General features: G+C 30.5%; 1 long non-coding RNA gene and 1 pseudogene across 1 annotated transcript; one reads left to right on the plus strand and one right to left on the minus strand.

Moving 5' to 3' along the window:
• LOC134694179 (uncharacterized oxidoreductase YtbE-like) overlaps positions 1-15,310 on the plus strand; it is a 45,638-nt pseudogene extending 30,328 nt beyond the window's left edge.
• On the minus strand, positions 7,918-9,725 carry LOC134693916 (uncharacterized). Its single transcript, XR_010102522.1, has 3 exons — positions 9,668-9,725; positions 9,449-9,505; positions 7,918-8,040 (listed from the first exon to the last, which is right to left on the minus strand). It is a non-coding gene; the product is annotated as an uncharacterized LOC134693916 (long non-coding RNA).
• Positions 15,311-15,739: the final 429 nt, after the last annotated feature.

The raw sequence follows: 15,739 nt of genomic DNA on the forward strand, positions 1-15,739 counted from the left end.
AGAGGTTGATGCCAATGTATGATATATAAATCTTCCAAGAGGTTGATGCCAATGTATGATATATAAATCTTCCAAGAGTTTAATGCCAATGTATGATATATAAATCTTCCAAGAGGTTGATGCCAATGTTTGATATATAAATCTTCCAAGAGGTTAATGCCAATGTATGATATATAAATCTTCCAAGAGGTTGATGCCAATGTATGATATATAAATCTTCCAAGAGGTTGATGCCAATGTATGATATATAAATCTTCCAAGAGGTTGATGCCAATGTATGATAGATAAATCTTCCAAGAGGTTGATGCCAATGTTTGATATATAAATCTTCCAAGAGGTTAATGCCAATGTATGATATATAAATCTTCCAAGAGGTTGATGCCAATGTTTGATATATAAATCTTCCAAGAGGTTGATGCCAATGTATGATATATAAATCTTCCAAAAGGTTGATGCCAATGTATGATATATAAATCTTCCAAGAGGTTGATGCCAATGTATGATATATAAATCTTCTAAAAGGTTGATGCCAATGTTTGATATATAAATCTTCCAAGAGGTTGATGCCAATGTTTGATATAACACGTTAAAAATAAAAAAGGGAAAATAAATAATTCCCGTTTTGGTCAAGTTTTGATATTTCCAACTCAATGAGTGCTAAAACATTGTGTATTAGATTTTTTTCATAAAGAAATGCGTATTGATTTCACGGTCCACCAGGAAAATTAAATACAAAAATTATCATCAATGTAAACAAAATTATCAAGTTATCATTTTATATGTAGGAGAGTTGTGATACTCAAATAAGATTACTTAAATTTACATCTCCTCTTTATAACTGTCTTATCTAAAGAGTATTGACGCTCTTTGTCATACGCGGTTCATGTATGTCTTGACTTCAAGAGTACTGTCTGGTACTATACGTCACAAGTATAATACCACAGAGTATCACCACTCTTAGGTTATAGCTCTTTTTGCTAAAGAGTATTCAATTTTTTGGCAAATATATATTCAAGAGTAGCGATACTCAATTAAGCATTGACTACCTCCAGTTTTAGAATATTCCGGTAATAAAGTTTTATAGTCCAGGAGAGGCAGTATTTTAGAAGCATTTTTATTTTAACATCTACACTTTAAATAAGTTTATTTTTGAAGGAGTATCGATATTCTTTGTAACTGTTTTCTACCTCAAAAGAATCAATATTCTTTTAAACAGGTTACATTGAGTATGTTGAACATGTTGAGAGTATCGATACTCTCAAAAACCGTTTTCTAACCTGAGAGTATTAACAGTTTTTTTTTACCTTTACTGTTTTTATACCCTTTAAAACAGTTTTCTACCGTAAGAGTATCGATACTCTTTTAAACAGGTTTCTACTTTGAGAGTATCGATACCCATTTAAACTGGTTTCTACTTTGAGAGTATCGATACTCATTTAAACAGGTTTCTACTTTGAGAGTATCGATACCCATTTAAACAGGTTTCTACTTTAAGAGTATCGATACTCATTTAAACAGGTCTACTTTGAGAGTATCGATACCCATTTAAACAGGTTTCTACTTTGAGAGTATCGATACTCATTTAAACAGGTCTACTTTGAGAGTATCGATACTCATTTAAACAGGTTTCTACTTTGAGAGTATCGATACTCATTTAAACAGGTTTCTACTTTGAGAGTATCGATACTCATTTATAAAGGTTTCTACCTTGAGAGTATTAATACTCCTTGAAATTGTTTGTGACCTAGTTCATTCTTGAACACCGTATGGTGACCTATAATTGTTAATTTCTGTGTCAATCGGTCTTTTGTAGCGATATTGGTCTCATTGACAATCATACGACATCTTCTTTATATAATTGTTTTTTTTCGATCCATAGATGATAATGGAATACACTAACTTTGAGGTACTGCTAAATAAATGAAAAAAAGGGCAGCTTTAAGTATTTGGTTAACAGGAAGTTGATAAGTGATGGATGTATATAAGGCTCACATAAAACACCATTAAAAATTTCAAAGACCTTGATGTGTGATTTCTGGGAAGAATGCAACAAAAAAATCCTACAGAACCATTATTATTAAAAATTAACCAGTAGTAAGAAAAGTTGAGGAGCATTGTTTTTTTAAGTTCATGACAGTGTAAAAATTGATGAAATGCGGCTTGGTATCACATTTTTTTTTAAATTAATTGAAAGAAGTTACTGAAATAAATGAAACTCATGTTCTCCTCCATTCGGAACAGGGGAATACAAACATATAACAAAAGTTAATAAATATATACACATTTATTAATTCACATTTTATATGGATTTTGACTGCAAAAGTATCATCTTTTTCCAGTCTTCTTCTTTTTTATGTCCTTTTGCTTTAGAACTCTCTCTACTCCTTCGAATACAAATTTAACAAAGTATCCTGTAAAAAAATATACATAATTTAGAATTATGATTAGTTTATAAGTTATTTAGAATCTTTAAATTGATAACGTTACTGAATCAAAGAAAATTGAGAGAAGCATTTCTTTCTATAATCTACGATATTGGACTTTAACGGCTATGCTGGCGAAAAAAGTGTTTATATAATTTTCAACCTTAAACTAATACCGTTTGTATTCTAATTTCTAAATTATATTTTTACTTAAAATATCGATCAAAGGTAAATTGATACTGTTGGTGATGTATTGTTTGTTGTCTGGAGCTAAAAGTTGATTGTACTGAAGACAACACCTACCTTTACTCCTTTTCTCTATGATATCAGCTTCATACCACTTCTGGTCCTGCTTCCAAAAGCATAAAACCTTTTCTCCGTCCTTGTACTCCGTGTTTTCCTAATAAAACAACACAAAATTAACATAGTTAATTGTCAAGTAACTAAATTCTATGTAAAAGGTATCACTTGCTTTTTTTTCTTTCATAAAATAAATTCCAAAATGTCTATAAAATATATGAACAAAGTATTTTTATAACATAAATCGTATTAATTATAAGAAAAAGTTGTGGGTATCCAATATTCTGCACAGTTAGCGTGAGATTATAAAAAAAGCATAACGGCATAATGAGAGAACTGATATTTTTCAACCAAATATATAGTTTGATAGACTAAACAAGAAGTAATTCATTGTAATCTTTAAATTTTACTGAGTATAGCAACATGTAAACATATGATTAGAACAGAAATAAACGTTGTGATTATATGCATTTAATCTTTAGAAAACATGATAGTTACTGTAGGTGATGATTATTTTAAGTGTTATCCAGTATATTGGGATTGGTTTGTACATTAAGCAAGACCGAGTCAACACAAAAACTTCAAATATACCTCATTCATTTGACCTTTCCTTTTCCCATCATGTGTGTCTGTTTTATTTTCTGTACAGAGTTTTTTCCTTGGAGATGGATTAAGATCCACAGAGATAGTACTGGCACAAAAATCTGAAAAGAAATTATTTATAGTACTTGTTTCCAGTTTGAAATTGCAAAGGAAGAAAATTCTTTAAAAAAATCTCAGAAATACATGAAGTATGACTTTAATAAGCCATAGACATATTGAACATATAATTTCCTCACAGATGATAGACTTAAACCATAGTTATAGTGAACAGGTAATTTCCTCAGAGATAACATGACTTAATTAATTAAACAATTATATGCATATTGAACATACATGTATAATTTGATAAAAGATAAAGAGACATAAACCATACCAATGACATATGAAACATATATCTTTTTCAGAGATAGAATTACTCAACCATGCATAGACATATTGAATGTTCAATTATACTTGATATATACATTTGTGTACACCAAATCTTCTTTCGTCATAATTAAGGAAATAAAATGTCACTTAAGAGTACAAAAAAAATTGCAATTCATACCTGTCACGGATGCCAACTTCCGTTTGTTTATGTCTTCTTTCAATTCTTTGTTTTCTTTGAAGATATTACCTAATTTCTTCTACAAAAGATAATTAAATATTACATATGTGTTTACTCAAGTCTTACGACAAAAGGAAATACTGCATTTTCAGAGAAACATCTTTAAATTTAAATTGTGTCTCATTATTTGAGCACCTTAAACAAACCATTCATTGTTTGAGTTCAACGCATGCAATGGAAACTATATTCTTTAATTGAATGATAATCAGGCAGCTGCATAAAGATAAAAACAAACTTATTTGAGACTGGACTGGCTACAACATGTGCCTATTGCAATTCCAGTGTTAAAAGAAAGGTTAAGCAGCAATTATTGTCTAGTGATTATATCTCAATTAGGATTGGTACCTAGAACTGTAATACTGTTAGGAGATTTGTCTAGCTATAAGTCTAGTAGTTGGCAAATGTGTTTATACTTTTTTTTATTATTGATTATCCTTTCTTTGAAAATCCTGTCCAATGCTGATAATTTTCCGCGAATCTGTATGTTAAATTAATCAACTTAATATCAAATTTACCTTCATGTCACTAACTTCTTTTTTAAGAGTATCAGCTTCACATTTACAATTTTGGCTACTCAACTTTTCTTGTTCGAAACTATTTTTGAGTTCTGCATATTTTTGCTTTATTGATGTGTTTTCTTTGTGTAGTACATTGATTTTCTTTAAGCTATCGTCTAAATGGGTCTACAAAAATATGGAGTATAAAATTCTATCAACAGAAACAGTAGCATGAATAATTTGACACTTAGCTATACTTTTAATTGGTTTATACAATATACGATCAATATGAAAAAATACATTTTAAAGTTTTGTTTAAGGCTAAGAAACATACATGTAGGAAGGGGTTATTTCACCGACCTCTTCAACAGTTTTGGGCCAAATACAATAAGGTAATATTCTTCTGACAGTTAATGCTTGTCCTTAAAACGGCCACACTTAAGCAGTTGAAAATGTTAGAAAATGAATTAAAGATATTTTTCCGTCCATAAAGGAGTCCAAAATTCCAATGACTTGTGAGATGATATTAAATTGAAACCATACGAAGTATAATTTTGTAACTATGTTTAGAAGATAAGGACAACAGGCAGTGTTCCAACTGCCGAAAAAGTGTATAGAGGATTCTAACCATGAAATTTATGTTCCTTTGCGATAGACCAATACGATATATTTATTCAAAACAACACACATTAATGTAAAGTTTTGTATATATAAATGTTGAAATTCTCACTGAACGGGGTTTCAATTGAAAAAAAAAGAAAGTTTCAAGTTGTGTTTGTTTTGAAGATCTATTAAAACTACATTTTATCGAGGTTGTTGGATGAGCCATGAGTTGGTATTTAGACATTGTTAGGTTGATGACAGCTTATATATGCTAACTTTATATTTTATATTTGTCAATAAAAAAAAAATCAGTATTCGGTTGCACTCTTCAAATGCAATCTCTACCAGACACGTAGAGATATACTATTGTTTACTACTTGCCTTATTTTTTAAGTACAGAAGTTTATACTCGTCTCTTTCAGATGCATCACTTGCACTTTCACTAACCACATCTTCTTCAGCAATAGTGATAACTCTTTCTTCACCATCCTAGACAACATTTTTTTATATTATTTAATTGTGTTCATGAAACTCCAGTGGTTATGACTTAATTACATAGATAATCAAAATTCGCATAATTGAAAGTTAACTGTATGAAAATAATATATAATTGCCAACATATTTATGTACAATAATGTCTTTATAAAGAGAGGTGCAAATTTGATTTTTTTTAATTTCTTAATTTTGTGTTGGTGTTTTGAACTTTATTAAAACATTTCTATTCTAGGCATACACTTTATTGTTACTGCACATAATTGTTTTTCATACATTGTTTCACTGGAGATTCCAAATTTTCATATTGGCAATCATATCACATCTTCTATGAAATAAAATGCAAATTGCTATTTTGTTTGAAATACTAACGGATAAAAAATGATAAGTGATGTCTTACGGGTTCAGTTGTTTCTCCTTCTTTTTTCAGCATTTTTTAATGTGGCCTTGTGCTTCCCTTTTGATGTCCTAAAATAAACATGTTATAGTTTACTAGATTTTAAGAATTATAAAATTATACCATGCAATTTAGTATTCTGACATATTCATTTATATTTTGTAATTCAATATGGATGTTAACATGAGTTGAAAAGTAAAAGACAAGGTGTACTAGTACTTCCATGTTCTATAACGGACACTAAAATTTATTAATTTATTAATTGACAAAATAACATATATGTGTATAGATTACATGTATTTGAGCTATAGTATTTATTCAAACTTAGCTTTAGATATATAAGCTCAAATTAAATCTGACTGTATATTTTTATCATAACGGCACCAGTACACAGTAAATTTTAAAGGTTTGAAACAATGTTACCTTAGTTAGTGATAATAACCATGTATTGCCTTCAGTGGGTTTATCTGAATGCTTATATTTTAATTAATTAATTATCTTTAATTGATTATATGGGTTCTCCTTTTCATGTTATTTTATGAAAGAACTGTAACAGTTTAAAAAAAAAAGTGGTTTTAAATTGAAACATCATTATCCAGCCTGATATAATAACAAGAAATATCTTCGAACATCAAACATTACATCATTATAGCCAAATCAGCCAAAGGGCGTACACAACGCTTGTGCTATTACATAGTTCACAACCAGACAGAGGTTAAAAAATGGACAAAACTACAGTACATGGACTTCAGTTTTTTACTGCAAGATTGTAGCACGACAATGCAAATTAAATAGTTTTTCTATTTGGTGTGATGAATTTCGACCATAACAAAAATCGCAATAATTTTTAATATAAGAAACGTAATCGTATATACATACACTGACGATGACTTTGATTTATGTTCGTCACACATGGCTTTGAATTTACAAAAGTCAACATGCTGGTTGTTGTTCTTCTGAAGAAGGTCCAAAATAGTCTTTTCCTTTAACCCATCTAAGCACCGTAACTGTCTTCCACTTATCTTATTTTTTTGTTTACGTTTGCTACCTTTAAAGTTATCAATAAAGGATCTCAGTTGCAACCAGCATGGGGTTGAAAACTGGGCCAAAAACAATTCGAAACGAAATTTATTATTCAGTTTCTTCCTCTGTAAAAAATAATTAAGCAATTATATAGAAAACGTGCATATCTTAATATTCATTTTTTACAAGGATTTAGTGAGTCATATTTTAAATGATTGTAAACAAATGTCAAATTGTTCTGAATAATTCGGTTGGCCAATATTTCGATTTTAACATATCTGAATCGTAATAAATTTAAAAATTTGTATATAACATTTGCCTTGATCTTAAAATTGAGAATGAGAAATGTGTCAAAGAGACAACAATCCGACCACAGAACAGACAACAATATAAGGTTACCAATAGGTCTTCACTGATTGAGAAATATAATGGATTGCATTTTTTTTTGTGGATCCCGCCCTCCCTTATTTGTGTAATTTAATTAGTTGTACAAATGTAATACGTAAGGTCAACTACAACAATTAGTATAAAGTTTATTAAAATTCTGTTTAAAATTCAACGATAATGATAATTTATAACTTACATTTTCGATTCCTGTTATCATCTCTAAGTCGTTTTTCCATTCATTCAGTAAATTTTTGTCTACTGGTGTTTCTTTAGTTTGAATGTCTGATTTTTTATTGAATCCAGCCCTTTGAAACAAGGTTGAACGAAAACACTCAATTCTTGCAAAGATATCTATATCCTTTCCAAATCTGTGAACTCGCTTGGCTTCTTGTGGTGTTAGAGAGCAGTATACGGCACACAAGCGTTCCTCGTATTTTTTTCGTTCTTCTGAACTCAATTCTTTGTTTTTCAATATGTTTTTCAAGGCTAAACTTGAATGGTTACCACCTATGGTCTCCAATTTACAAGTTTGTATATTATCTGGAATATCAGATAATCCAGGTATGTTTACTACCATAAGTGTGTAGTAGTTGAAAGGTTTTCTCCTAAATTCCTTTTCTAACTGTTTGGTATGGGATTCATCTGGAACTCTCACGAGATTTGTAGATGATGGCTCTTTGAGGTTTCCTACCGGCAAAGGAAAATATCCTAAAGTATATTCAATTAAAATTGAGTCAATTCAGGCAACCTGTTGCATGTCTAAATTTAAGAAATATGTGTTCTATACAAGAAAATTTTAAAATAAATATAATTCAGCCATTTATTTACACTAGTTCAAGCTTCTGAAATCCGTTTGTTAGCAACCAGTTGTGAGTAATTTGTTGAGTATACTGTGTATTTGAATGTAAGGTTTGATTGAGATAATATATCAGTCTAAAGATTTGCACAACTGATATATGTTTTTCCTTATCTGCATATTATCGCCTATTCTAGACGATCCGGTACATAGTAAATTTGCTGGTTGGTCCTTTTTATAGACTTTTATATATATATATAGGGCATGTATCATATTTTCCCTCCGGTTTATATGATCCGTTCATCCTATATATTGACTCTTAAAATTCAAGAGTTAATCTAAAAATGAGGGTACTTTCTCTAAAAATGAGGGTGCTTTTTATATGGCCTTCCAAATACCGTTTCGATCCCTAACATCACTGAAGAGACATTTATTGTCGAAATCCGGATATGGTGTACTAAAGAAATATTGACACCGAATGTTTGTGGCACAACATCCTGTCCACAAGTTAACAATTTTTTTTCTGTGACGTATTAAATTTTTAATAAGATCCATTTTGTTACAACCTGTGATCAATTTTATTTGGCAATCGCCAATGGCAGTCAGCAGGGTTAAAGAACATCAGTTGTTCGACCTGTTAGTCAAATGCGTTTTGTTTAAATATACTTTTTCACTCTTTTGGTCTTTTGGAAAATGTTGTTTGTGCTGTTTTTAGACCCTTCTACAACGAAATTTGTTTGACATGCACACGTATAAAAATTGCGGTTTTTATCCAACGCAGTCATAGGTTTGAACGTAGTTTTCAATTTAGACTCGTATATATATATATATATATACACCACTCTGGGTCCCCTGTTTCGATAGTACAATTTTGTGTATAATGTGATGTCTGTTATGGTTGGAGGGATATATAAATCCAATGGTAGTAATTTTCACACGCTTCCTCATGATTAAACTCTATCATACACACATATAACTTTCCTATTGCTTCTTTCCAGGGACAATATAAACCTTTATACCTTGGATTTACAATTAGTTTCAAAAATATATCCACATAATGTTAGAAGCATCTTAATTTCAACATAGCAAATAATTTATAAGATACCCGCACAAAAGATGTACATTTACTAAAATACACATTATAGACTATAGCACTTTTTTTTATCATTTTTGTATGAATATATTTATAATAATTTTAGAAAAATTACCTTTTCTCAAGTTTTTATTTTATTAATTGTACTTTGGTTTGTTAACAGTTAAACATCTGAAACAAATTGTTACTTTACGTAACAGACATAATTGCACGCAAACTCTACATACCTTTGAATTTTCTTTGTATTCGTTCTTCGAAGCTAAGTTCCTTTTCTGATGTGTCACCTATAAAGTATTGCATATATTGTTTTAGCTACATGTAGCATGTTGTCAGGCGGTAAAATATTTTAGCTCCTTAATCTATTCACTAAATTAAATATGAGATGGTATTATATTATATGGAGCAGACAATGACTTAAAATAAATCAACATGTACATGTATCTTACTTTCAGTGTCTGTCTCTTCTGTCATTTGTTCTAAGTCACATGTATCTGAAGACTCTTTTTGGTAATTTCTTTCTGAAATAATGAAACAATAATTTGCTATTAGATAAAATATATTGGATGCATGATATTGCATGCATTACTGATGAAAGATATTCTATCACCATTTTTACATTATTGAAATTTGGATCCAAAGACTTTACATACGTACAGCAAGCCACATGCGTCTTCCTGCACTTGAAGTTGCAGGTAGTTCATTTACTAAGTTGTTCAAAATGTTGCCGTTTCATGTACACAATATCTAAGTTTGATCCTTAATTAAAACATACCTTTAGGCTCAAGTGCGTCATCTTTCATATTCTCTTCGTTGATATCTGTTTCATCTGTTCTATTCTTCTTCTCTGCGAAATATTTTTTTATTATAAAAAAAAATATCATCTTATTTATTCGTACATACAGACGTGAAATTTGTCTACTATTACTAATTATAGGTTGAATGTTAACTTTGTATGAAATCTCGTAATATGATTTGTACCTAGCTATCATAAATTATACAAGTAAGAAGATGTGGAATAATTACCAATGAGAAACCTCTCCACAAGAGACCAAATGACATAGACGTTAACAACTATATGTCACTATATGACCTTCAGTAATGAGCATACCCATACAGCAAAGTCAGCTCTAAGAGGCCCAAATACGATATAAGGGGATAGGAATAAACAGCAAAAGACAATAGAACATCAATATGATAAAATATGTAGACAATTCTCTCACAAGACAAACCTTACTGTTGACAAGTATAAGGCCATACACTTAAATACGCTGTACTTAAATACGTTCTACTGCAATTTGTAATAAAAATAATTGGTTTTTAATTTCGCAATTTCTATATTAATAGAAAATTCCATTCGCTTTTCCGAAATTTCTTGTATTTAAGCCAACCTACAGTGATCTACAATTTGAGCTTCCACTGCTATTATATAACTAAGTACCTGTTTGTTCCTTTGCATTTGTTGCTCTATTTTTTCTGCATCAATATCAATTTGGTCTTTTTTCTTTTTTTCTACGTCGATGTCAATTTGGTCTTTTTTCTTTTTTTCTGCGTCGATATCAATTTGGTCTTTTTTCTTTTTTTCTGCGTCAATATCAATTTGGTCTTTTTTCTTTTTTTCTGCGTCGATATCAATTTGGTCTTTTTTCTTTGTTTCTGTTAAATAAAATTAACAACAGGAAGTAAAACGTGTCCAGCCTCTTCGATCCAACATTAACGATAAAAGTGAAAATGCAAGGAATTTAAACAGTTAAGCAGACTTATCAGTTTTATAAGTGAAAATCTGAGAAAGGGGTTTTTTGTGATGCATTGTATCAGAGACAAATACTTCTAAATTATTGCATATTTTATCTCATAATTACAACGTTCAGAACTTTTGTATGTGATATAATTCGAACTTTCGTATAAACTTACAATCTAGACGAATAACATTTTACATTGCAATTACACATAAATATTTGTATCATATCTCGTACATGAAACATACAGCTTTCAGTACAATTTCAATTTCCACTTATAGATGTGACTCTGATATACTTTAATTATTATTACAATAAAATGTCTGTTGTTATCATTGTTTGTTTGTTTTTGTTAGGTTTTCCTTAAATATTGTCTGAAATGTCCGCTGTTAAAAGTACCTGTTTGCTCCTTTAAATTGGTTGCTTTATTTTTTCCTCCGCTTTCAGAAATTTTGTCTTCTTTGTTCTTATTTTCTGTTATGATAAAACAAAGCACTAGTTAGACAATAAATATACTGACTTGTCTATGGAATATTTCATTTTTGCCATATAATATGAATTTACAACTTACAAACCTGTTTTCTCGACTACCATTAAGGTAAAGGTAGATGATAAATATATAATATTATACGATTAATTAATTAATCGATTTATCAAAGTAGTTGCAAACCACATTTTTAAATTTGTGCATGTACATGTAAATCAAAAGAAAAAGTTTGAGCTTTCTAAAAAGCTGAGGACTGCTTCTCTCTATCCTTATTGAAGGGAATATGTGTGCATGTGGTAGTTGGTTGAGTATTGGAAATGAGATATTTTTAGATTTATTGATTGATATAAACTGAATTTATTTTAATAAAGGGTGTGTGTTAAACGCCCATTCTTTAAAAAAAATTCACTTTAAAAATTACTTGTTGAAAAGTAAAACATTTACGAAAAGACACGACGCTTCTCTGAAGGTGTGCCTAGATTGGCAGAAGTTGTATTTCAGCCGCATCAAAAGGCAAACAATCAGAATCTATTTGTGGTAAGTAATTAAAAATAATAATAAGATGGCGAGTGTGTCGACCGAAACTAATAGCTCCGCATCGTGATACAAAGCAAACATTCTGTGACTCGTTCATTTTTTAATAAATATTCAAAATCACTCGGGTTTGTTTTTCAAATTCAAAATAAATATTAGGTCATTTAACAAACTTACCGGTATGAAGACATATATAAATCTTCCAAAAGGTTGATGCCAATGTATGATATATAAATCTTCCAAGAGGTTGATGCCAATGTATAATATATATAAATCTTCCAAGAGGTTGATGCGAATGTATGATATATAAATCTTCCAAGAGGTTGATGCCAATGTATGATATATAAATCTTCCAAGAGGTTGATGCCAATGTATGATATATAAATCTTCCAAGAGGTTGATGCCAATGTATAATATATAAATCTTCCAAGAGGTTGATGCCAATGTATGATATATAAATCTTCCAAGAGGTTGATGCCAATGTATGGTATATAAATCTTCCAAGAGGTTAATGCCAATGTTTGATATATAAATCTTCCAAGAGGTTGATGCGAATGTATGATATATAAATCTTCCAAGAGGTTGATGCCAATGTATGATATATAAATCTTCCAAGAGGTTGATGCCAATGTATGATATATAAATCTTCCAAGAGGTTGATGCCAATGTATAATATATAAATCTTCCAAGAGGTTGATGCCAATGTATGATATATAAATCTTCCAAGAGGTTGATGCCAATGTATGGTATATAAATCTTCCAAGAGGTTAATGCCAATGTTTGATATATAAATCTTCCAAGAGGTTGATGCCAATGTATGATATATAAATCTTCCAAGAGGTTGATGCCAATGTATGATATATAAATCTTCCAAGAGGTTAATGCCAATGTATGATATATAAATCTTCCAAGAGGTTAATGCCAATGTATGATATATAAATCTTCCAAGAGGTTAATGCCAATGTTTGATATATAAATCTTCCAAGAGGTTGATGCCAATGTGTGATATATAAATCTTCTAAGAGGTTAATGCCAATGTATGATATATAAATCTTCCAAGAGGTTGATGCCAATGTATGATATATAAATCTTCCAAGAGGTTGATGCCAATGTATGATATATAAATCTTCCAAGAGGTTAATGCCAATGTATGATATATAAATCTTCCAAGAGGTTAATGCCAATGTTTGATATATAAATCTTCCAAGAGGTTGATGCCAATGTATGATATATAAATCTTCCAAGAGGTTGATGCCAATGTATGATATATAAATCTTCCAAGAGGTTAATGCCAATGTATGATATATAAATCTTCCAAGAGGTTAATGCCAATGTATGATATATAAATCTTCCAAGAGGTTAATGCCAATGTTTGATATATAAATCTTCCAAGAGGTTGATGCCAATGTATGATATATAAATCTTCCAAGAGGTTGATGCCAATGTATGATATATAAATCTTCCAAAAGGTTGATGCCAATGTATGATATATAAATCTTCTAAAAGGTTGATGCCAATGGTTGATATATAAATCTTCCAAGAGGTTGATGCAACACAGCTTGATACATGAATCTTCGAAGAGCTTGATTGCCAAAGACGCCCAGTAAATTCATAAATTTTTAGAGAACTCAAAGATTAAAGTTTGAATTTGCTTTGCTAGCAATTAGGGAACCACAAAGTACACATCCTTGCAGTATATGATGAGAAAACAAGATTAAACGGAATCGACTAGTATTTTCATGCAACCTTTAGCTAGTGTAAAAATGATTACGTGGTGTGAAAAGTATTTTAAGAAAATACCGAGAGCACTATGATCGTGAGAAAAAAATACGTAAGACTCTACTCGAGAAGGTAAGTAAAGACTGACGGTAGTTTACAAATGTTCCAAATTTCAATCTTAGACTTCATACAGAATACCAGTCAAGAACATCAATGTGAGGCAATGCATCAACTTAAAGTTCAGCATAATTGGCTCACCAGTTCCTAGTTCACTAGTTGTACACGTTGTTTGCTCATGACAACTAAAATAGTGAGATTTGTATAAGCTTTATAGCGAATCGTTGAGTTTCTTTCCTGTGTTTTGTTTTCTCGACTGTTGTTAGTCTTAAACAAATATTTTGTTTTTTTGTTTTAATTATGAGTTTGAATGTCTTTTTGGTATTTTCCGCCTCTCTCTTTTCATGAAGAAAGGGAAAATGATAAAGTAATTTCATTTTGTATAGGTACAACAAGTCAACAGCACAGATCCTTATAAGATGGAGTATACAACATGGGTTTATTACCATACCAAAATCTGGAAAACCAAATCGAATAGATGAGAACATGAAAGTATTTGATTGGTCTATAGCGGATGACGATATGGCCGTTTTAGTAAGTTAATGGGTTAAACAATTAAAATCAAATTACGGAAAACTATTTTTTTGCTGAAACCGAAGCACAGAGCTGGGTGCGGGGTTTCTAGCTGTGTTGAAGACCCATTGGTGGCCTTGGGCTGTTTTCTGCTTTTTGGTGTGGTCCTTTCTCTGCGACTCAATCTCCGGTTTCATTCTCAAAGTTATATTCTTGAACAAGATCTATGAAAGGAGTGTAAAACGGAAAGTAATTATGATCTTGATTATAGCTTGGCATAATTCTGTAAAACACCTAGCTGAGAACATATATAAAACCGATCTTGCGTATCATAGTTATCGTGATATTAAGAAAGAGATCAACATTGAATAATGCCTCATGCTATTTGGAATCTTGATAGTCTGTGTTTTTCTTAACAATGTCGACTTTCATATTAATTCTCCGAAAAACAAACCGGAACATCGACAACATTCATAAAACAACTACTAATAAGTCAAGGACCCTCAGAGGTGACTTGGTAATAGAAATATTGTTACTTTTGCTCGTCTTCCGATCGTCAGTAAAACCCCTGCTAAAGTGTAATTTCCGTTAGACTGTGTGGAATGTTCAAGTCCGCAGCCACTGCAGTCAGGATAGGAATTTTTAATCCGATTGCCTCGTGTATAGAGAGATTGTCACACTTAACGCCCCTAAACGCACGAATGATGTTCACCATAACCAAAGTTTTGGGCGGAAATGCATCGAACTCGAAAGTTGTCTATTGTTTAAATCCTAAGCATGCCATATTATTAACAATTTGATTTATATGATTACAATTTATTTTACAGAATAGTTTCCCTGACAAGTCATGTACCTGGAATCCTTGTAAAATGCCTTGGACAGGCTAAAAAGATGATGTTATTAAACTGATATTGTTTAAAATATAGTTTAATATGTATAATTTGTAATTTTGAATTTAGAGTTAATAAACTACTAGTCATTAGTTTCTTTATTTGTGAGATACTATTTCGCAATTTGTTTAACAACTTAAATGTTTGCTTTATTTTTAAGAATGTAGTTTATGGTTGGATTAAATCAACGAATAACATTAAAATGAAATATGTTATTGATTAATGTTAAAACTGTTGCTGAGTGGATATACATTGTAGTATTTGTTTAATATCTGATCATTTCACTTAATAATTATCAATTTTACCGAAAGACCGATTATAGGGACGTTAGCTGTAAAATTTATGTTTATATCGGTTAGAAAAAAAATCGTATTTTAAAAATAACATACTGAAAAGAACATTCAAATTACGAAAAGTCCAAAGATGCAAAAGATATACATATACTATAAACAAAAGGAAATCCATGTTTGAATTCATGCGTGTATATATATGTATACTAGTATGTAAATATAGCTAAACCAG

This window comes from Mytilus trossulus, chromosome 13, assembly GCF_036588685.1.
Source record: "Mytilus trossulus isolate FHL-02 chromosome 13, PNRI_Mtr1.1.1.hap1, whole genome shotgun sequence".
Taxonomy (NCBI): domain Eukaryota; kingdom Metazoa; phylum Mollusca; class Bivalvia; order Mytilida; family Mytilidae; genus Mytilus; species Mytilus trossulus.